A 22,504-nucleotide genomic window follows, 5' to 3' on the forward strand; every position below is an offset into this window, starting at 1 on the left:
ATGCTATGGTTTGCAGCCAGGGTGCAAGATGGAGAGCCCAAGGGCGCTTAATGGTCTGCCAACTCCTTATCTGATGTAGAAAAGTTTTTATTGCTTTTAGAAATTTAATTATTAAAGAGGAAAGGGGGATCTCCTTTTTAAAAGCCTCTGATTCTTTTGCCTTAGGCAACACTGATATAAAATGATTATTACACATCTCTTTACCAGGCTGCATTTACACTGGAGAATTGAGCTGATGGTATCTGAAATGGCTGGAAAGTGCTGGTATACCGTAGAGCTATTTTGGGTCTTAAGATGTGTGATTCAGCAGTGCTTAATTTCCATACATTTTTCTACTGCCTTTTGAGTGATTATGTCTAGGGGGTCAGGGAGCCAAAGTTCTGCTTGTGCAAGGTCCTTCTGTCTTATTCTGGGTAAATCCCCAAGTCTCACCATTGTCGTCATGATGCTTGAAGGGTTGGCATCATTTCCAAAGGGCAAGAAAATGGGCTCAATTTTTTCAGATTCTTCTGCAGCTCAAATATTGGTCATCATATGACTACCTTGAACCTTTGATGTTTCAGTAGAGAGCTTTCTTGTTAAGCAAGTTACTTACCTGTAGGCCCAGTCAAGCATAAAATAAGACAAAAAGGAAAATGTAGCAAAACAAAGAATGGGATTTTATGGGTATTGTTAAATAAGGCAGGGAAACAAAGCAGCCTTTGGTGACTCAAAGGCCTCGTTAGAGTGCAGAAAATATTGCAAATGGAGATCTCAAAACTGACACACATCAATACAATGTGTTAAGTCTTTTCTGTATTGGGAGACAATGGAAGAGTGTGCTTCCGGGGGTAAAGTCAAACCATTGGAGAGTTACAGCACCTGCTGTGGCTGTAGAGACTAATAAAGGAGAGACATGTTTCATTGCAAGTGGGGCAGATGAAGGCATTTTGCTGCTACAGGTGTTTCTTCTCTCTACGCTCCTCCCAGTGGTCATTCAGGCAGCAGTGCTTCTGAATATCGGATGCTGGAAACCACAGGAGGGCATAGTGCTGTTGTACCTGGGTCTTGCTTGAGAGCTTCCCCCGGGCATCTGGGTGGCCACAGGATGCTGTAGTAGATGGGTCATTGGCCTAATTGAGCAGGCTCATCTTATGTTATTACTGTAAGTGGTTAGAGGGATTGTTGGTGACTTGTGGAAGTCAGTTGGTAGCTCACCACACCTCGACCTGTATGATGCACCAGCAAAGTCTTCAGAGATTTCCTGCTCCCAGCAGAAATAGCTTCTTCCAGGTCAAGGGAAAAACTCCTCTGCCACACTGTGCAAAGTAACAAAGTGCTTATTGTCTCCAGTCACAAGACACAGCTAAACACTACTATCTTCTCTCTCTCTCTCTCTCTCTCTCTCTCTCTCTCTCTCTCTCGTTCTTCTGGTCCTTGAAGTAAGGTTACACATGTACAAATTCACTAATACAATCACCATGCCTAGCTAAAACTGCTGTGTAAAAAACAGCCTCATCCCCTGACTCTCACAGTTTCAGAGTCAGACGGCAAAGAGTACAGCATTAGGATTTGCAACAGGACTTAAATGAAATGAAAGCAATGCTCCAGAGACGATCATACTACCCACATTCCTGAACGAATGGGAGGGTGAATGACTCAGCAAGTCATATGCTCAACCTCTGATCTGTTGCTATGGTAACCTAGTGCACCTGCTCTCTTATCTCTGAACATCCAGGTGTGGGTGATATACTCCTCAAGACATGAGACCAAGCACTTTGTAATTTAACCCACTGCTCACATTACACCAACAGGGATGTCTAAAGGGCATCCTGAACTGTGTGAAATGTGTGTGCTCCTTGAGGATGGATCCAGAGATAAAGTGAGTTGCCCTGAAATTCACAGGACTTAAGTTAGCCATGCCTATCTTTCCCCATTGAGTTCAATAGGACCTAAGTGTAACTTAGGCTAGATTGGACCCTGGCTGTTACAGTATATTGATGGACAAAATAAATAAGATCAACAATGGAACATATTCTACAACACAGCAGTATTGTGAGCCCTGCTTCATCCCTATGCTTGCAAAGTGCTTCTGAGATCTCGAGATCAAGTAGTTATTAAGTGGGGAAGTATTGTTACTTTCACAGCCATCAGGAAACAGTGTTTCATGGGGAGGGGACCGCACATCTATTTGCAGCTTGATTCAAGATGGGGCTCACAACTACGCAGAAGAAGAACATAAATGTTTTAAACAATTTTTTAAAATATTAAACTATGAGATCTTCTAAATCTACACTAACTGCTTTGCTGCAAGCACTGCATATGCAATTACCTAGCACTTTGGGAGACTCCACTTCGGCATAATTCCCTTACTGATCTTCTTAGATACTGAGTATTTATACTCAACCGCACCATTTTCCACTCCACTCCAATCAGCACACCCATCTCCTTCTTTGATGAAACATTTCTCCCTGATCCCTGGAGAGGAGAGGGAGAGAGAGAGAGGGAGAGAGAGAGAGAGAGAGAGGGAGGGAGGGAGGGGAAAAAAGAATGCCTCCTGTGGCCACTCTCTTCCATCCAACAGTATTATGCTGAAGCAGACGAACAAACAAGAAAACACATCTTGGCATGTTGGATATATATTTTGAGGGATGTGGAGGAAGCAGTGCGCTTCAAGGCATGCTAAGAACAATTTCTGTAGCCTAGCCCCAAGGGTACCGCTTGACCTATTTGGCGTGGGATCTGATAATCCCATACAAATCCAAAAGATCTTCGTAAACTGCAAGAAACTGATGTATCTGATAGGCTTGGAGGTGCATTTGTTTCTGACCATTGCAATGAGTCTGGCCAGAGCTGACAGGCCACTTTCCATCTAAGGCTAGCTGCTATTGACTTCATTTGCCAAATCTGCACTATTTACTCATTCTTATCTGTTCAAGATATAGTTATATTTTGAGCATCAAGCTAGGATTCAATTTATTGTTCTATTGGGCTTTCTTAAGGAAAGAAAACTAAACAAAAAACCCCTTTATTTTAAAAGAAAAGAAAAACAGTTTAACCTCATCTTTAGTTTATCTCTACTGTCATAGTTCATTAAAATGATGACTGCAGCTAGGATAAGCCCTGGTGATAGAAGAAGAAATTAATCTATTTAATAACCCACTTTTATAGAGTAATGCAAGACTTAGAGAACAATTGCAGTTCAAGCCAGGAGAATATTGTTTTCAAATCTGGGGAGCTTGAGCATCATTGCAAATATTGGGTTTCTGCTATGTCTCTTTTTACACTTCTGAAAGCAGATGAACAGTGCAATCTTGCTGTTTGCTCAGAAATAAGCCCTATTGCATTTAGAGGGACTTTGAAATAGCTGAGTGTGTATAGGACTGAGCAGTGGTAACCATCCCATACATTCACATAAACAACTGCACGTAAACAAGTGACCCAAGTAATCACAATATATGCCTGGGAGAATTTATTTATTTTAAAATATTTATACACTGCCAATTTATTTATTTTTTAAACCAAGGTATGAAAAGCATAAAAGTTACATCAATAAATATCAATGGCAATAAACAAAGCAATTAATCAGATTAATAATGATTAGTAATGAATTTAACAGGCTCACCCACCAGGGAAAGCCTGGATAAACAATTGTGTTTTAAGTAGGTGCCTATATTCCAGTACTGTAAACACCAGCCTGATAGTTACAGGGAGCATATTCCAAAGGGCTTGGACCACAACCCTAAAAGCCCCCTCTTTTTGTTGACATAAGGTAAACCTCATGAGCATGTGACCAGGCAGAGGTATATAAAGTAAGACAGTCCCAAAGATAACCTAGTCTCAAGTTGTTTAGGGTTTTATATGCTAAACTTGAGCCTGTATCATATTGGAATCCAGTGCAGTTTTTTCATCAGTGGTGTTACATACAGTGTTGTCAAAAGGATACCCCATCCTGCAAAGTTATTGCAACATTCTGCACCAGGACCAGTCTTAAAGAAAGCCCCATCATAGACTTGTCTGAGGAACGTGCATCAAGTTAATTGTTGCTGGTCATATCCAGGATTGTAATGTCCACACATCACATTCGACCAGATGAACATGAAGTCACAGTGTGGGATCAGCCCTGAATCAAACTGTGGCTTCTGAACGCACATGAACACACAGACACACACACACACACACACACACAGAGAGAGAGAGAGAGAGAGAGAGAGAGGAGTTGGTGCCTACAATAAATTTTGGAGGGATCTGGAAGAATATGATACAGGAATATTAAGGTACCATTCCGATATTCATTCATTCATTCATTCATTCATTCATTCATTCATTCATTCATTCATTCTCTCTCACACACATCCATTTATATCCTACCATCATGGAACCCAAGGTGACATTCCCATGGAGCCCAGAGAAGACCCAAACCTGCTTGGCTTCAGAAAGTTGATGGCTTCAAGTGGTTTCAGACCATACCCTGGACCTCTAGATATTTTGTAATGAGTCACAGTGGGAGATCCACAGGAACAGTATTTTTTTTCAAGGACAACTTTTTTGAGTAGGGGTCCCAGGGGCATATGCAGGTCAGTCACTGGTGAATTAGTGTATCAAGTCTTTAAAATAGAGGGTACAGTCTATTTCAACATGCATAATGACTATTAAACTAAATTAAAAAATAAATTAATTAAACGAGGAGATTCCCATTTCAAAATCTAATAAATGAATGCTGGGGGGGAGGGGTTCATGAAAAGTGACTTTAAAAAACAACATTTTAATACTAGTATCAAATTCCTATGCATGTCTGGTTACAACTGAGTCCTACTGAGTTCTGCAGATGTTATTCACAGTCCTAGATAAGCGTGTATAGGAGTGTAGGCTGCTTGTAATCTTTTACACAACTCCCTGGGAGTTCTACTGAAATCAAGTTGTAGTGAATCAGCCTGCTTTTGTGTCATTATGCATAGGGATTGCATTGTTATCCCAGTTAAGCTAGAGGAAGATGGAATTTACTCCCTCCTCAATATTCAATCCTGGTGTTGCCGTATTTCAAAAAGTAAAATTCCTTACACCCGCAAAGTTGAGCTTTTTTTTAAGAAGACGCCAAAATTGTTGAACTTTTTTAAGAAACCCACCAAAATTGTCGAGTGATTTAAAGCTTTTTGAGCTGTTTCAGCTGCTTTTTCTATCACATTGCCATGCAGCTGGGTTTTCCCTGACATTTTTTTGATTCGGCAAAATTCCCCCCAGTGCCATTTTTACACCTGAAAACCAGGACATGTCAGGAATTTTCCTGACATATGGCACCTCTATTCACTCCTTGTGAATTACCTTGAAGTTACTGATACAGGAAGGACTGAAGCAAACAGACAACAAACCGTAAAGCAACCTTCTCTGTTCCCTGCACATATGTGTATATGATGCCTGACCTTTTGAATGAAATTGCTTAACTCAGTTTTAACCATGTGAAATGGTTGCTGGAATCATCACTTGGGACTCAACCCTTGATGTGCTTTCCATGGTCTGCCGCGCAGTTATGAATTATGGCAGAATAGCATTGTTTCGATTTGCACTGTGGAGCTGACTTGGGAAACAAGAAACAACATTGGCGCTGTTTTTTCCTTTGGGGGATTACTAAAAAGGTCCATCAAGAGCTTCACCAAAGAGCTTCCTGATCACTAAAAGCCTCATCCTGAAGCCAGCTCTGTCAGCTGTTAGGGCTAAGTGAATATCTGTTCTAATTACAGGGGGAAACAGACAGCATTTTTCATTAACATTATTAATAGTCACTAGACCCTTACCATCTGTCTTGGAGGCATGGATCTGATTCCTGAAGAGAAATGTCACCAGCCTGGAGCATAATTCCGAGGTTAAGGAAAACAGACCACTGGGGCTCCAACACCTTTTGTTACCAAGGCTTTTCAGTCTTGGCTCAGAAGCACATATTGATTCTGGCACACAGACTGCAACCTAGCCTTTAGATGTCAAATCTGTTACAGTGCTTCTTCCCACTATAACACTGCTCAGCTTGCCAGCAGAGAGACTTTTGATATTTGTGGTCAGCTTGGAAGGAGGCCTTTGTTGCCAAAAGGAGGATGAATTGATTTTTAATTTTACACACACAAACACACACACACACACACACACACACAGAGAGAGAGAGAGAGAGAGAGAGAGAGAGAGAGAGAGAGGACTACTGGGCTGGAAATGCCTTTGCTGTGGCTCAGTTGTGATGTATAACGGTAGTGATGCTGCGCAGTTGGAGATTGGAAGCCCCAAATGAGATTTTCTGTGCTCAAGAACCAAGCAGGATTCTACAAACAGGAAGCTGCCCTGCAGATGAGACTTCAACTCCCATCAGCACCAGCCTCCATGGATAGTGGTCAAGGATGATCAGTGCCACAGTCAAACAACCTGTGGAGGTTCCCTACATCCAGGGCTTGGGACAGGAGTCTGTTTCTTGAGATGCCTACCTTGAAGATGCAAGAGATTGAATCCTGGGGCATTTGCATGTGAGCATATGGTGTACCACTGAGCTATGATGATGTGGCAGCCAGGGAAGATCCAGCCAGTGATACAATTGCCAGGAGCAAAATTGGCATTTATCTGCGATTGTGTGAATATTTGTCTGCATCACCATGGCTGCAATCAGACATCGGGGCTGTTCCATTAGTTTTCCTGGTTATAATGCTAGCGCTTCTGTCCCAATTTCAAATGTTCCTTCTACATTGTGGCATTATGGAACTGAGGCTTTTTGATAGCTACACCTCCATGCTGTACTAAATTTTAAGAAGAACTGCATGCCAAGATACCACCCCAAATTTGTCACGTGAAATTATGACAGAAAACCCCTGCAATTTTCAAAGTTAACAGGGTTGCAAATGGATTTTTTTCTGGAAATAATTAGCATGGAAATTAGCACAATTTTTCCTTTAGATTCCACTAGATTCCCAGAAGTGGCTTTTATGTTGTGTTAAATAATCACATAAAATTATGATGTCCCCTCCCAGCACAACAAGCTGCTGTGAAGTTGCCGGTGTTTTCAAATTTCTACATGCAAGAGGACATGCCACTCACCCACCTTGGCCAAACTATTTCGAATCAAACCAAGGGAACTCCAACCCATTCTTCATGAAGATGAGGATTTAGAAACATTGCAGTTCAGCCTCATTTTCTGCATGCAGTACATGGTATCCAAAGAATCCAAGTGATTTTACAGCTTAATCCCACACTGTTCGGCACCCCTAAAACCATGGGTTTGGACTCAAGAGCCCCAAACTGCATAGGATTTCAGCCTTGGCATATTTTCAGATGCACCCTTTGCAAACAGTGGAAGAAAGCACAATAAGCACTCATGTGTAAGCACCCTGTTTTCAATTCTTATGTTTGATGGAAGTCCTTTTCTGGTTACCCGAAATGGAGACAGCTGCAGTCCAAAGGCTCGTCTTTTCATGAATCAGGAAGTTCTGGCATCACTATTTCACATCTCTTGTTTCGAGATGTGTAAGAGATTCCTACAAACATCCCCTTTAAACTACAGTGGCAATCCTGTGCATGTTTACTCAGAAGTAAGTATCTTTGAGCTCAATGAAATTTACTGCCAGATGAACGTGTATATGATTGCAACCTTAAAGTAGTTCATAAACGTGACTACATTCCCTCCCATGTAAATTCTGAGTGACCTCCCCAATAATCAATGTCACATGGTGTATTCAGTGCTTATGCTATAAGGAATCAATGTTAGTTCCCATCCCATCTTGCCAGCTGTTTCTGCATATGCATCACTAATTATGTGCATTAATTTGCCCAAGATTTACATGTATTAATTATGTATACAGTATGGTCACCTGCAACAATGTCTTTGGATTAAGACTTAATCCTGTTACTAGAATTTGTGAAGTGAACTTTCACTCGTCTGTGTGGTCATTATTAACTAGAACATATGAACTATGACGCTAATGAAATATGTATTTATATTAAGAAAATGTATCATTTCCAGTTCCATAATGCCAAGGGGTGTTTGTGTATGTGTGTTTAATCGTAACACTATCAATATTTTGTCATGCTGAACTCTGCAGAAACTGGGACTTAAATTTTACCTATCCCTGGTTCCTCAGTGAATGAATGGGTTGTACTCAAGCCAGTTTTACTCAGAGTAAATCCATTAAAATGAACAATTCTAACTCATTTCTATTGATTTCAATGGGTCCACTCTAAAAAGGTCTTCACTCTGAATACAACCCAATATGATTCCGCTATTCTGGTCCTGATTGTGCTCTAAAAAACAGTTTTACATTATTTAGGACGGTTGTTTTAAGATGATTCACCAAGATTTGAGACACACATAGGGTCCTCCCCACATACTTTTTATATGTGGAGAGGTAAAAATGTGCAGAAAATAGTGACTGGTGAATATCACATTTCCACACCATTATTTTCTGACATGGTAAAATTGCCATGAAGGTATGGGTCTCCCCGCTCTCTTATATTAATTTTGCATCATGAATATCCTTATATCCTCATAGAGTGTGAGCTGGAAAGTACAGGGTAAACTCTAATTGCCTGTGGGTTCCCTTCAGGAAGTAGAATACCACCTCTTAACATATAAAAAATATATACCATAGGCTTGTACACATGCCTGTTTACTCTGCATCCAGCACGCTCTCATCTCTGGTTTGGGAAGCCACACATATATACATTATATACTCCATAGTCTCCAGTGGTCTACCTTCATACCACCTTGCTATTTCTCCTACCAGTCTTCTCGCAGCTCTTGTCTAAACTCAGCTTTCACAGATAAGTGGAGGCAGTTTTCTGGGGTGATTTTTGTGTTCCTGATGGAGACCAGTTTCACCGATCTCTAGGTGTGCCTTTGGCTGGTTTTGCTTTCTTGTGGCCTATCCAAGTAATTGGTCTGAGTTTCTGGAGTGAGCCCAAGTGGGACTCCTTCTCTTCCTCCTAGCTGCTTTCTATTCAACCTCCTCACCTCTGTTTTTGACTATTAAATGCTATTGAACATCAGCCTTGCCCTGTGGGGATCCTTTCCAGACAACCGCTGTGCTTGGAGACAGCAGTGACCAGAGGAGGAAGGGAGCGCAGAGAGAAGAAATGCCATGGTGCATCTGCAGCATGGATTGTTTTATCTACCTGAGCTGCAACAAAACATGTCTTTCCCTCATCGGTTTCCACAGCCACAGCAGATGCTACAAACTTCCAACAGTTTGACTTCACCCCAAAAGGCATACTACTCCATTGTCTCTTGAGATGGACAGATGCCAACAACCAGCTTCTAGGGACTCATGTTGAGTGTATGTGGACAAATCTCCCATTGTTTGAATCACTGTTTTCGGTTTCTGTCATCACTGCATGGGACAAAGGTCTTGCTACCTGAGCAAGTCTAAGGCAGAAGGCATTAAAGCAGATGGCGCTGTTGAAAGCTCTTAAAATTATATTAGATAATTTCAAAATTCCCTTTTGAGAAGAGGTGTTCTTTTTAGGAGAGTGTAAGACCGGCAGACAGTGTGATCATTTCCATAGAAGGGCCACACAGAGTCTGGACAAGGGACAGAAAATTGTTGAAATTCCTTGGAGGGACCTTTGAACAGCATCTTGCACTTGGAGTCCATATAGTTGTGAAACTGAATTCCCCCCCTTCCTTTTCTTTTTAGGTTGTGCTCTGCTCCGCCTCTCTTCTCTCTCTTTCTGGTCGTGTCATTCACTCAGCTGCTCCACGCCATGTCAAAGGTGACTGACCTTTTCTCTCGGATGACAAAAAAGCACTGGGAACAGATTGTGCTCACATAATTTGTCAGTCGGTGTTTTTAAAAAGAGATGAACAAGGAGTCTAAACGCAAAGCTTTGTCTTTGGAGTGTTGTCTCTTTAACCAGATTTTCTTTAAATTGCAATAAAGGCAGTCACTTCCATTTACTCCCAGGCCCTTTGGTACAGAGTAAACTTCCTACTAATCTTTCTTTGCTGAATTTAAATTTGATGCCTATCTCCCCCATGCAGTCCACTGCTTCTCTTAGGCAAGTTGGAATCTGACTGATTCCCACCCCCTCCTGTCAGCAGATCCAATTCATGTTGATTTTTAAGAGAAATTTATTGAAAACCCCCATCCTGCCCCACCTCAGGTGAAGACTGCAACAAATTCTGGCCTGCAAATATTGGAAAGCTGAAGGCAGCTTCTGTAAGGCCAGTTTCTTCTGGAGGAGAAAGAACTACTAATCTGGGGTGTCTGTCATTGGTTATAACAGGAGTACATAAGTCCGTGTGCAATTCTAGACTCACACCAATGACTTAGTGACTTAGACTTCCTTGTGGAAACAGTACAAAAAGCAAGAAAGTACTGAACAAGAGACAGCACTAGTACCACATGAATATGTACATAGAACCATAGAACTGTAGAGTTGGACAGGATCACGAGGGTAATCTAATCCACACACACACACACACACACACACACACACACACACACACACATATCCCGGTAATGCAGGAACCTATTGCCCAATGCGGAGCTCAAACCCACGACTCTGAGATTAAGAGTCTCATGCTCCACCAACTGAGTTAACATGTTTTGGCACCACAATTTCCTGTGGGTGCATAGCCTACAATGCACACATGGAGCTTGTGCACCTGCCTGGACTTTTCTATATATATTAGTAAACTGGGAAGCTTCCTGTTCATAAGTGGGTGGTGATATCTGATTGTCATCCTTCTGCTGAAGGCCAGTCTCCGTCAGTGGAATGGGATGGTAGAAAAGGCAATTGCTCTTCACCTTCCATCCCCCTGCCTTGCATTCCAGAGGAGATCTGGGGTGTGGGGGGCTCTGTGGGGAAGGGAGTTACCCAGAATTACTTTCCTTCCTGTTCTGCTGATGTATGCCTTTTGTCAGCAGAAGGGTGGTAACTGGATACCACCCAGAGTGTCTGTCTCTAATGCAGTGAGGCTGCACATGCAACATTTCTAAGCAGGCTGGGGAAAAGAAATAGTAATGTGATATATACCCTCTTTTCTCTTCAAAAACTTTAATCATATTCCATTTCTTTCCAGCATTCCGCATTAATTTCTTGTCTTCTTTAGGCAACATTTCATAACTGAGAACTACATACACATAGACAGGCAACATGTACCTGGGCAACTGTGAATCTGTGTGTTGTGTTAACAACTCCCATGGATCTATCAAAGCTGTGAGGAGAGCATAGCTATTAATTAATGGGAGATATTACCATAACGGAGACATTGTGAGAGTCTTCATAGAGCTGTCAAAACATTAGGTGAGTTCTATGCAACTGGCATTCACATTCCTGACAAAACTGTATCTAAAATTTTGCTTTCTTCCCTTTGTTAGGCAAATGCAACAAAACAGGATTTTGTGCCACCTACTAATCTTTTATCAATCAGGAATAAGTGTTTATGGCAAGCAAATCAAGTTTATTTTCATACCGAAGACATCTGTGAAAGCTATGGAAGATAATCCAAAAACTAAGAGCGACTTGGAGGGTGGGTGGGGAATTCAGATGTTGCTCCGATTAAACAGTGCAAAATATGTTGCTTGTCCATACTAATGCTAGCAGCATGTGAATAAGCAAACAAGATGATTGATGAACAGCCACTATCATAATCAGTGGAAGAGCCTGACTGCTCCTGGTGGCTCAGGATGGAGCTTTCGGAAGGTGATGGTGGGAAGAGTGAATGACAACACCTTTCAAGCTAATCAAAAAATAATCTTCTGCCACCAATTCTGACCCCCTCACCCAGAGATTTCTCTCCTCCCGCTTGAGAACCTGAGGAGGAAACAGTTTTGGTCAAACCGTGCAACCTTGGATTTGTTTACCACACCTATATGCTGCCCAGTAATTGCTGGTTGGCTGTCAGAGGCCAGGCTGAGGAGTACTGCTCTGATGAGGAATGGTGGGAGCCTCCCCCCCCCCATCCCCCTGCTCCTGACCAGGATCCTGAAGCTGCCCAGGAGCAGTGGACCAGTATAGATTTGGAACAGTGATTTGCAGAGGGGCATAGTCCTGAAGACAAAAGTTGGGATGAACTGAAGGGTGAACAGCAAAGTGAAGAAGAACTGGAAGATAGTGAACACACTCTCTCTCACTAGAAAGTGTCCAGCTTATCAGTCCAAGGTCACGTAGAGCAGATAAGGTGGCTACACAAAATGCACAGTGGTTGCGAGATCAGGTTGCAAGACGGAAAGTGATTGGGGGGAAGTGGGGGAAAACCTTAATTGGGAACACCGTCATTCCGAGAATGTCTGCCTTGTTCTTTTGCTGTGATCATTAAAGATTCTTTAAATGGTAAGTGACTCTTTTTGCTTTGTCCTGCTTATCTACGGCCAAAGGGGGGGGGGAGCCGAGTCCCCGAAGCCTGACATTGGCTTACAGTATCAATAAAATAGTAAAATAAATCACCAAACAATAAAACAGGAGATTTAAACAACAATATTTTTAAAAGATATAGGACATCAAGACATCAGAAAAGACATCAGCCTCCAGGTGAGCCTCCAGGTGAGCCATCAAGACATCAGACTCCAGGTGAGCCTCTTTAGATAAAGCATTCTATAAGTGGGGTGCTAACACCAAAAAGGCCCTATTCTTAATATTAACTGTACCTCACTTAGTAGCCCTCTAGGCTGGTGTTGGTGTATTCTGCAAGCATATTTGTTGCCACAATAATAGTGCATTAAGGTAAAGGTAAAGGTACCCCTGCCCGTACGGGCCAGTCTTGACAGACTCTGGGGTTGTGCGCCCATCTCACTCAAGAGGCCGGGGGCCAGCGCTGTCCGCAGACACTTCCGGGTCACGTGGCCAGCATGACAAAGCTGCATCTGGCGAGCCAGCGCAGCACACGGAACGCCGTTTACCTTCCCGCTGATAAGCGGTCCCTATTTATCTACTTGCACCCGGGGGTGCTTTCGAACTGCTAGGTTGGCAGGCGCTGGGACCGAGCAACGGGAGCGCACCCCGCCACGGGGATTCGAACCGCCGACCTTTCGATCGGCAAGCCCTAGGCGCTGAGGCTTTTACCCACAGCGCCACCCGCGTCCCGAGCATTAGTAATGGATTTATTCTGTTTTACTTTGTTCTGTGATGCTTCTCCAAGGCTTCCACATTATTGCTGCCCGGAGGAGATATAATGCAACAAAAGTGGGACAACAATAAACCAGAACATCTGTGGTATAAATGATTTCATCAGGAAGTTACTGGATATCCACTGACACGAAATGAATCAGTGTGACTACCTCAAAATGTGTTTGGACACAAACAGTATTGAAAGTGTGGTTGCATATGACTGCCCTGATAGCATCATGTGGACAAATCATCATGAATGTGCATTTAAAAAGGATGTCTGGAAGAACCCTTAGTGGGGCCCCAGGAGAAGATCCTGTGAAGATGGCCTCAAGATCTAGGTAGGTCTATATGGAAAGATCCTTCAAGTAACCTGATCCCAGGATCTCAGGGACAGCACTTTATAACCCTAGGCTGTTTCCAGACTGTTAATATTGTGTCAGTGAGGTTCATTTGCATACTAGCAAATTCATGTCATGCAATTAAAGTTGATTTGGCACTTTTGAACAACTGATCCACATTTCAAAAGAAGCAGACTTTTGTGGTAAGGAAAGTGGCAGGAAAATACACTGGAAAGGTGAGATAACAATTGCTTGACATGATGTCCTATAACTCCCCACAAGCAAATTAGAATGAATGCCCAAGAGACAGTGGATGTCACGTAACATCCAAACAAACTTCATGCTATGAAATCAGGATTAATGCTAAATAAACAGGTTGTCAAGTGACCATAGAATAAGCTGTCGGCTTTAGTAGAATTCAGATGGTCAAAGTGGAAAATGCATAACTAGAGGCTGGTGTTTTGCATCTGATTCATAGACAGGTTGAAAATTCATACCAACTTCAGCTCTGCTTCTTTCTATGGTGTCCTGCAAGATGGGCAGATGCTCCCTGCTGTGCAGGGCTCTGCATTGAACAGCTGGTGCGCAGGCGATATAGCATATAGCAAGATGGTGCTATGTTTTATTATATGCTATACAGAGCAGAAAGACTGAAGTCGGATTTTCAGTTTAATAGGCCTGCCTTGTGTTTGGTGTGTGTAGTCAGTGATTGATAAGCTTAAGCATGTAAAATAAACAGCAAATGAAATCAAATATGTCACCCAATATACCCACCAGTCAGCCAAATGTTCCTTTCTAATGGCTTTGCATGCTGGTAAACTGTCATTTAGTCACAGGGCTTCACAAGTGACTCAGCCAAATATGACTATACCATGAAGGCTGTCAGTTTCTACACCACTGGTCCCTAGGACATACTTTTCAGCTTGCAAAACAATTCTTTGCGGAGCAGCAGAGGTCATGCTTGGCTTTCACAACATATAATGCAGAGGTTTCCTTTATTTTTGAAAAACAACAACAAGGTACCAAAGTTAGAATTAAGCTGCATACACGCCATACATTTAAAGCACATGACTTTCCCCAAGGAATCCTGGGAATTGTAGTTTGTTGAAGGTGCTGGGAATTGTTGGCCTCTACCAATCTTACAGCATCAAACTGAGTAATATGGCACCACTTATATTAGACAAAAATGTGTCAGGCTCCTCACTTAAATGGGAAACATGGAATGGCTTTTGCTGGTGGTTGTGTGTGTGTGTGTGTGTGTGTAAGGAGTGCCGAAAAAGGCCTTTAATAGTTGGGAGGAAAGAGCATTTCAAAATATAATGGGCCTATTTTAGCTAACATGTTGTCAGCGGTTAATGACTAGTGGTGTAACAGATGGCTTTGATGTAATTTCTTTTGAAAACACGAGATTACAAGCAGTTTATTGCATTCCTGTCACCAGACTGCTCCTTGGATACAGCCGAATGTCAACGAGGTCAAAGGTCTAAAGCCACAAGCCAAAGGATTTGTCATCGTTTTACAGGTCACTTGTTGCTATGCACTGGGCAGGCTGGACAACTCCACGGAGCCTACCCAAATGGCAGGATTGACTGCTTGTTCAGAAATCTCATAGGAAAATGTCACTTAAAATTTGATTAATATAGTTTGCATCTTTATATCCAAGTGGTCCTCCACAGAGCTCCATTAGCCATATCTAAGGCTCCCAAGTGGTCCTCCTGATCAGGCATTCACAAAACTTACAGAGTAATCCTCATATGATCTGGGAAGGAGTGGAGTGGCTGGCTCACCAATGTATCTCAAGCCCTTCCAGCTCATTCCAGCCAGGTGGGGAAAGGAGGCAATTCATTATTGCCATGCCCAGTGGCGTAGCGTGGGTTGTCAGCACCTGGGGCAAGGCAAGTAATTTGCGCCCCCTAACCCGAGTGAGCCAGGTAGGGGCAGAGAGCTGCGAGTGCAAGCGCCCCCCCCCAAGATGTTGCGCCTGGTGCGGCCGGCCCCCCCTGCACCCCCCACGCTACGCCACTGGCCAAGCCAGTTTCAGGCTGGCAACGGCGAGGTGCACCAGAGTCATGCCAGTGGTAGGATCTGCAGGGATCTGCAACCTCCAGAGCCACAAGTGCCCCGCACCACAATCTTATATGTGTCTACTCAGAAGTAAGCACCACTGAGTTGGGTTGGGGTTTATTCCTAAGTGGCTGCTAAAAAGGATGAACCACATTTGCATGTATTTGATTTAACTTTTAAAGAAATGGGGTTTAAGAGGATGGTGCACAGTGCTTTGAAGATATTGATAGGAGATTCAACTTTTTTAAAAAAAAAAAAAGCAAAAAGAAAATATAGTTGGTCAAAGTTTGGCTCAACAACCTTTTTGGTATTTTGCATTCATAAGGCAACGTTAATTTAACACAAATTATCAAAATATGTAAAAAGGTGTGTGTGCTGCTCTCCTGAGAACCTGACTAACAGTGGAGTAGCATGTGGAATTCTGACAGTGGATCCTTTTCTGACACAGGTGACTCAAGAGCATTGAGGAGTGTGGTAAATCTCTGTTCCCTCAAAAGATAAGATTTAGCTCACTTGACAACATTTATTTCATTCGGTTGAATTATTATTATCAAAAGGTTAATGGGAACTTAGCGGACAGAGAGGGGAGGTTCATTGCTGTTGCTCCCCTGTTGTCATTGCTCTGGTAGTGGAGAGGGCAAAAAGGGTCATGTGGAGGTCAGCTTCAGGGTAACGGGACTGTTTAGTCTGGAGTACTTATTAGGGAGCAATGAGAGGGGAACACATCACCCAAATCCAGTGTGATGTACTGTTGGACTAGGACCTGGGAGACCAGGGTTCAAATAACCCACTAGGCTCACTGGGTGTGACCAGTCACTTTCTCTAAGCCTAACCTACCTTGCAGGGTTGTTCTGAGGACAAAACAGGTGAGGGGAAAAGAAAACAGGTGAGGGGGGAGAACCAGTGTTATATTTCTAGAAAAAGAGGTGCCAGAACTCACAATGAACACCTCCCTTTTTTTCTTAGAATGGCAATGGTGCCCACCTGAGAGGTGCCGGAATTGAGTGCCTGTGAGTTCTGGCTGAAAAAAAAAAGCCCTGGGGAGAACCATACAGTGGCGTAGGAAGGAGGGTGTGATGGGTGCAGGCCGCACCTGGTGTCATCACTGAGGGCGGGGGTTACAAAATAGCAAAAATATGCTTTTTTTAAAAAAAGGGGGGGCTCACGGCACTTTTTTTAAAAAAAGTATTATTTAAAACAAGTTTAATAACTTCGTCTTACAATTAATTAACTTCAACAAATCATAATATGTATTGAAACTTTTTAGTTCAGTCAACAAACGCAACCAAACGTGGCTGAACTTGACGCTGTGTAATGGAGAGCGTATGGATAAGGAAGGGGAAGGGGGTGTTTCTTTCCTCCGATTCACCAAAGTCTATCTCTAGGGTTTGTACTCGAGCGAGATGTAAACAACCGGTGACTCATCATCACTCAACCCGCAACCAATCCTATCCGCTGCCGTGCCGGTCAGTCACCCCACGACACTCTGTTGAGTTAGTTGTGCATTATTACTGAAGCTTATAAGTGCCGTGCTGAATTTATTTTTGTTACATTTTTTAGTTCATTGATTCATTCATTGTGATCATCCTCTTCTCTATGATACTGAGTTTGGTAAGTAACATAAACGTTATGATGCATGCTATTTGTTTGTATTTGTACGTTAAGCCAAAACTGCAAAATTAAGTAAAAAGTTCATTCATAAGAAACTCCCATTGTGAAAAAAAAGTTTTAAGTGCTTATGCTCACAATGTTAAGTAAATAAACCAGAAAATAACACTTGCAACTGTATCTTATTTTTCCTTCTTTTAATAATTTCAATGTGTGTGTGTGGGGGGGGGGGTGACAAGAAATTTTCTGCACTGGGTACCACCTGACCTTGCTATGTCACTGGAAAACCATGTACACCACCTTGAGCGCTTTGGAGGAAGGGAGGGTCATAAAAGTCAGTTAATTAATTAAGAAGACTTTGGATTTGGTGGTTCGTCTACCATGGCTACTCCCTCCTGAAAAACCCTGTAGGACTGCTCTTCCTACATTGATGAAGGGCAGTGAAGGGAATAAATCACAGAGGGGCCATAGCTCAGAGGTAGAATATTTCTTTTGCATACAGAAAGTCCCAGGTTCAGTCAGTTCATTACTGGGGCAGGGGGCCCTCTGCTGGTTTTGGGGCCCTAATAAATGCCCAGCTCTGCCAACCTCTGGATTCACCCCTGAACATCCCTTTTCAGTGGTGGCTCCCCAACTGTGAAATGCTCTTCTCGTGACTTCTCACCTGGAATCTAATCTGATATGTTTTAGACATCAGGGTAAGACCTTTCCATTCATCCTTCAACTACTGTTTGATAGCATTTTAGCATATCCTGCCTACATTTAAACAACAAGCCTGATTTAGTGTTCCATTGTATTCTTTTTCGGAAATCAGCTTTGAAGTTGAGATGTAAAAGCCACTGCGGGTGTGTTAAAATAAATAAATAAAGTTGCTCTTTTGAGGAGTTTTACACATTTTGTAAATATGTTGCCTGGATATGTTTGGAGCATGCTGCCAATTTCTATTCAAAAATGCAGTAGATGTCGTTCTAATGAGAAGGGCTCATCATGAAAATGTACAGTGGTCTCAAGGGAGCACAATTTAAATTGAGCGAAATGTCTTCCTTTGGGGGGGAAGTCTCACATTTTGTCGTTTGTTTCATGGCTTCCTTGTAGTCAAAGCAAACACAAACTACCGCATAAAATACCTGTTTAAAAGAGGAGTGAGAGTTTCATAAAAAAATTTTTTTTAAAAAAGACGCCAGATGCAGAATGATGGACTATCACTTTGCAAACAATTGCACACAGCAGAATTATCTGTAACCCTGAATGTATACCACAGTGCTTGGGAGTTTTCAACCCAAAATAGGACAGCCATAGCCATACAACTCAATTAAACTGAAGGACTAGGATTTAAGACGATCAGTTTCAATGGCAGTAAATTAAGCACTTTCACTTAATCTGACTCAAGAACTTCAACTCTAATGCATGGTTGACTGCGTAATAAATTTGATTTCTTTTGTGATGTATATTGATGTGACTCCTGGGGAATCTAAATTTATAACAAAATGTTATAAGACCTGAGAATTGCTTTATATATCCTTGATAAATTCATCCTCCCTACCCCTTTAAGTCAGATTCAGGTATATGTGCAAAAAACATCTCCAAGATAGGGCTGACCTTTTTGGCTGGCTTTTGTTAGTAATGATACCAGTATTTTAAAGACACTTAAAAACAGCCTTCCTGGGTCTTCTATTACCAGTGTCATTTAAAGCAGGTTAGATTAGGAACACATTTACTGCTAGCTTTATTCAATGCCTATCATGTCCAGAGGAACTAGCCTAAGGGACAGAATAAGAAACCTGACCGCTGTCAGCATCCTTTTGTCCCTCCCCATATGGGGAGGACATGATTCCACAGGATTAGCCCACAATTATGTGCTCTGGACTGATCAGTTCAGTCAATTTACTGTGTAAAGTAAATTGATCCTTTGGAACAAAGGATCCTGTATTCAGCTGTTTGTACTACAGGTAGCTGAGAAAGCCGTGTGCCTCTGTAAACAGTTGTCCCTGCCCTCATGTGGAGTGGACCAGCGCCATATGGTGCCACTATGAACTTATTAACTGGTGGATTAACTCATCTCAGCATTTGGGATCCCCAGTTTCCAGCTGTGAGAATGATTGATGGGTTAACTACTGCTTCAGTCTTGAAAGTTATTTCCTCCATTTAACAGAGTCAAGAAGACAGAAAATTGCCCCCTTTGTAAATGCTAATCTCACCACTCCTTCGAACACCCAACATAACAATTTATTCAAGGCAAAGTCTTAAAATTGGTATAGTACACATCAAATGCATACTAATTAGCAATTTCTTTTGAAGGCTCTATCACTTATTAAGGGTCTCCTTTTCCATATGTTCATCATGCCCCACTTCACCCTTTAATTACAAAACAGCACTTTCTATTAATTGTGAGAAGGTACATTGTCCCCGGTATCCGTATTAAATACTACACCTTCAGAGGCCCAGTTTAGGGTCAGAGAAAAGGCCGTCATTAAAGCTTAGTACCATGGCCATCATTTTAAGCATATTCAATTTTTTCCCCTCAGTGGATGTGCTGGTTAAGGAGATTTGCTTGAAAAGAGTTTTTCTTTCAATATGTCAATTTCTGTGTTCCTGTTATAGTACTACTGGCCCTAGATAAAGAGATGGTGATTACTCCACTATGGTTAAGTGGCAATTATTCTACTGTCGACATTAAGCAAGAAAGTGCACGGTTCCCACTCGGAACCACAGCTTTAAGGTTCTCTGTCCCTCTTGTTTTGTAACCTCCCTCCCCCCAAAAAATACACTGGGTCGTGTAATCAATGGAAGAAAAGTCAGTCCAAAAAAAAATCATACATGGGACAGTATTCATGAGAAACTGGTTTTTATTGAGGTTGATTTAAAATCAATGGCAACTAATTGCACCCTTAAGTGTGTTTATCAAATAGGCTAATTCACAGATTGGACATTTCCCAGTTAGTTATGCTATGTATGGGTTATGGGTTAACACAATAAATCTGTAAAAGGAAATACACATGTACTATCAAGAACTGATCTCATGTCCTTTTTAAATTAGAAGTATAGATATTTCTTGAGCTCGACTTTTACACATTGACAAAATAAGCTTGAGGTTTTAAGCTTCTTATGGTTGTTGCTATCTACATCAAGAACTGGCAGAGAAACAACTGCTGGTCAATCTCTTACTCAGATAAAATTGGCACAATTGACAAAATCCTTGTCAACTGGATTGTTAATACTTTGGTTGAGTTTATTCATAGCTTGAAAAATGCAGCCATTAAAGTCTTGAGTGATATTTAAATAAATATATGAAACAAGTATACAGAAACTAGACATGGCAAGATGCCTTACTTCCCTCCCTCCCTCCCCTATTTTCCAGAAATAGTGTTCTCAGAGCATGTTTTAACCCTGCAAAAATAGCCACTGTTGCGTTGCTGCTCCACTTGCAGAATGGCTTTTGATTCTGTGGAGGCACCCACTAACTAAAAAGGAGAGGTGATTTTCTTCAGTTCCCCATTCAGCTCTCTATGCCACCTTCCATGTTATTCTGCAGGGTCCTGCAATCTTTGGAACAGATTTTCAGGGGGCTCAGGAGGCTGCAGTGGGAAGGTAGCATCAGTGGAAATTGCCTCCCCTAAGAATGTGAGAGTGTTAGCTAATGACTCCATTGTACAGGCAGCCCATCGATGAGGCTGAGTGAAGCACCAGCTCAGGTAGCAGAAACACAAGAGGCAGTGTCCGGTCTGCCCTACCAGTTCTGCCACTGGAGGAATGTCCCACTCTCACTTGGGGGTGTTCCCTGGTCTTCCCTGGTGGAGATGACAAGCAGCAGTGCCTTGAGGAGTACCCCAGCTCTTTTTGAGTTTGGCGAGAGATTGAGCATTCCTCAAAGTGTTGCTACTCATCTCTCTCCCCCCCCCCCAAGCACTTTGTGGAATGCTCCAGCTCTCACCAAACAAAGAGCTGGGGCATTCCAATGATGGTGGAAGTGAGGGGCAGATGGCTGGGGGAGGGCAGGCAGTGGCACATTCCTGTTTGACCTCAGGTGGCAAAATGGTACAGGCTTCCCCTGCTCCATTAGATCAAAAAGCTGTTCTGCAAGTGGCACAGAATTTCACCCATTGGCCTTATCAGAGAATATTGGCAGATAATTTCTCTACTATTTAAAATAACACGAATTCACATTATACAACCAAGTACTTACAACAGTGGTACAGGCTGTATGATGGACATTATTTCCATTTGGTGTTCCTATGCTACCTTTTCTTCTTATTACTATCATTCCACTTCCATTCCCCACCAGGAAACCTCTTTTGACTGATAAGAAATCCACCTCAGGATGTACCCGTCTCGATACTCTTGTTGACAACTCTCAGGCATTCCTTGCAGATGTGGGAATGTATCTCAGTGTTGATTTGCCAGAATCATAAGGAAGCACCAAGTGTCAGCAGGAAAAAGAAATTGGTAAAGAAAGGCAGACGGGGTGTGTGTGGCGGGAATCAGCCTTCAAGGCATCTTTGAAGGCCTGCACTGAAGTTCCATAGGGAAGGAGTTACACAACCATGGGGCCACCATCAAGAAGGTCTTATCCATTGTCAGTGGTCATGCTCATAGCTCAGTGACTATATTTCTGATTATTTTCTGTTTCTGATTTTACACACACACACACACACACACACACACACACACATATACACACACTTTAAAAGTTGGCTCCATAATGCACAAAAAGATTTAAGGGGCACATATACGTAAAACAACTTTTAAAAAATGAAACAATTTTAAAAGTAATTCTATACTCTCCAAACAAGTCTGGCAAACAAACAACAAAACAGAAACAAAGCATATTTGTACAGTATCTGTTTTTGTTGTATCCAGTTAAATTATATCATTGAAATTAATGGACTTAAGTTAACCAAATGAAGTAATTTCAATGGATCTACTCAGAGTAACAGCCATTTAGATTAAAAAAACACACACCATTAGGCAAACAAGAACTCTCAGAAATGAGCAGAACCATTTTTGTCAGGCTTTCAGTGCTTTTATAGCTAGGAAACACTCCACACGGAAATGTCTTAGAAGTTGTCTTTCTCTTGATTGTTCCAAAGAATGGTTTCCCTCCCTGCTCACGCCAGACCCCCTTCTTGGGGAAGAGACAAAATTACATCTGGCTGTCAATTTAGACAATGTGCCAGATTTCAACCTCTTGTATTTTGAAATGGGCCAATATTTTAAATACCCAAACCCATGGTTTAAAATGGAACTGACAGCCTCCTAACTACAGCCTAGCAAATGCTGATGCTATCATAATGAAATGTAATTAAATTGTCTCTGTCAGGGAGAGAGCTGACCAGTCATTCAATGTATATCTTATTACTGTCATTCATTTAATTAGCTATTAGCTTCATTATCCTTAGGTGTTTTATTTTCAACCAAATGATCACACTTCTCTCATTCCTGAC

The sequence above is a fragment of the Podarcis muralis genome, chromosome 11 (genome assembly GCF_964188315.1).
Source record: "Podarcis muralis chromosome 11, rPodMur119.hap1.1, whole genome shotgun sequence".
NCBI classification, from domain to species: Eukaryota; Metazoa; Chordata; class Lepidosauria; order Squamata; family Lacertidae; genus Podarcis; species Podarcis muralis.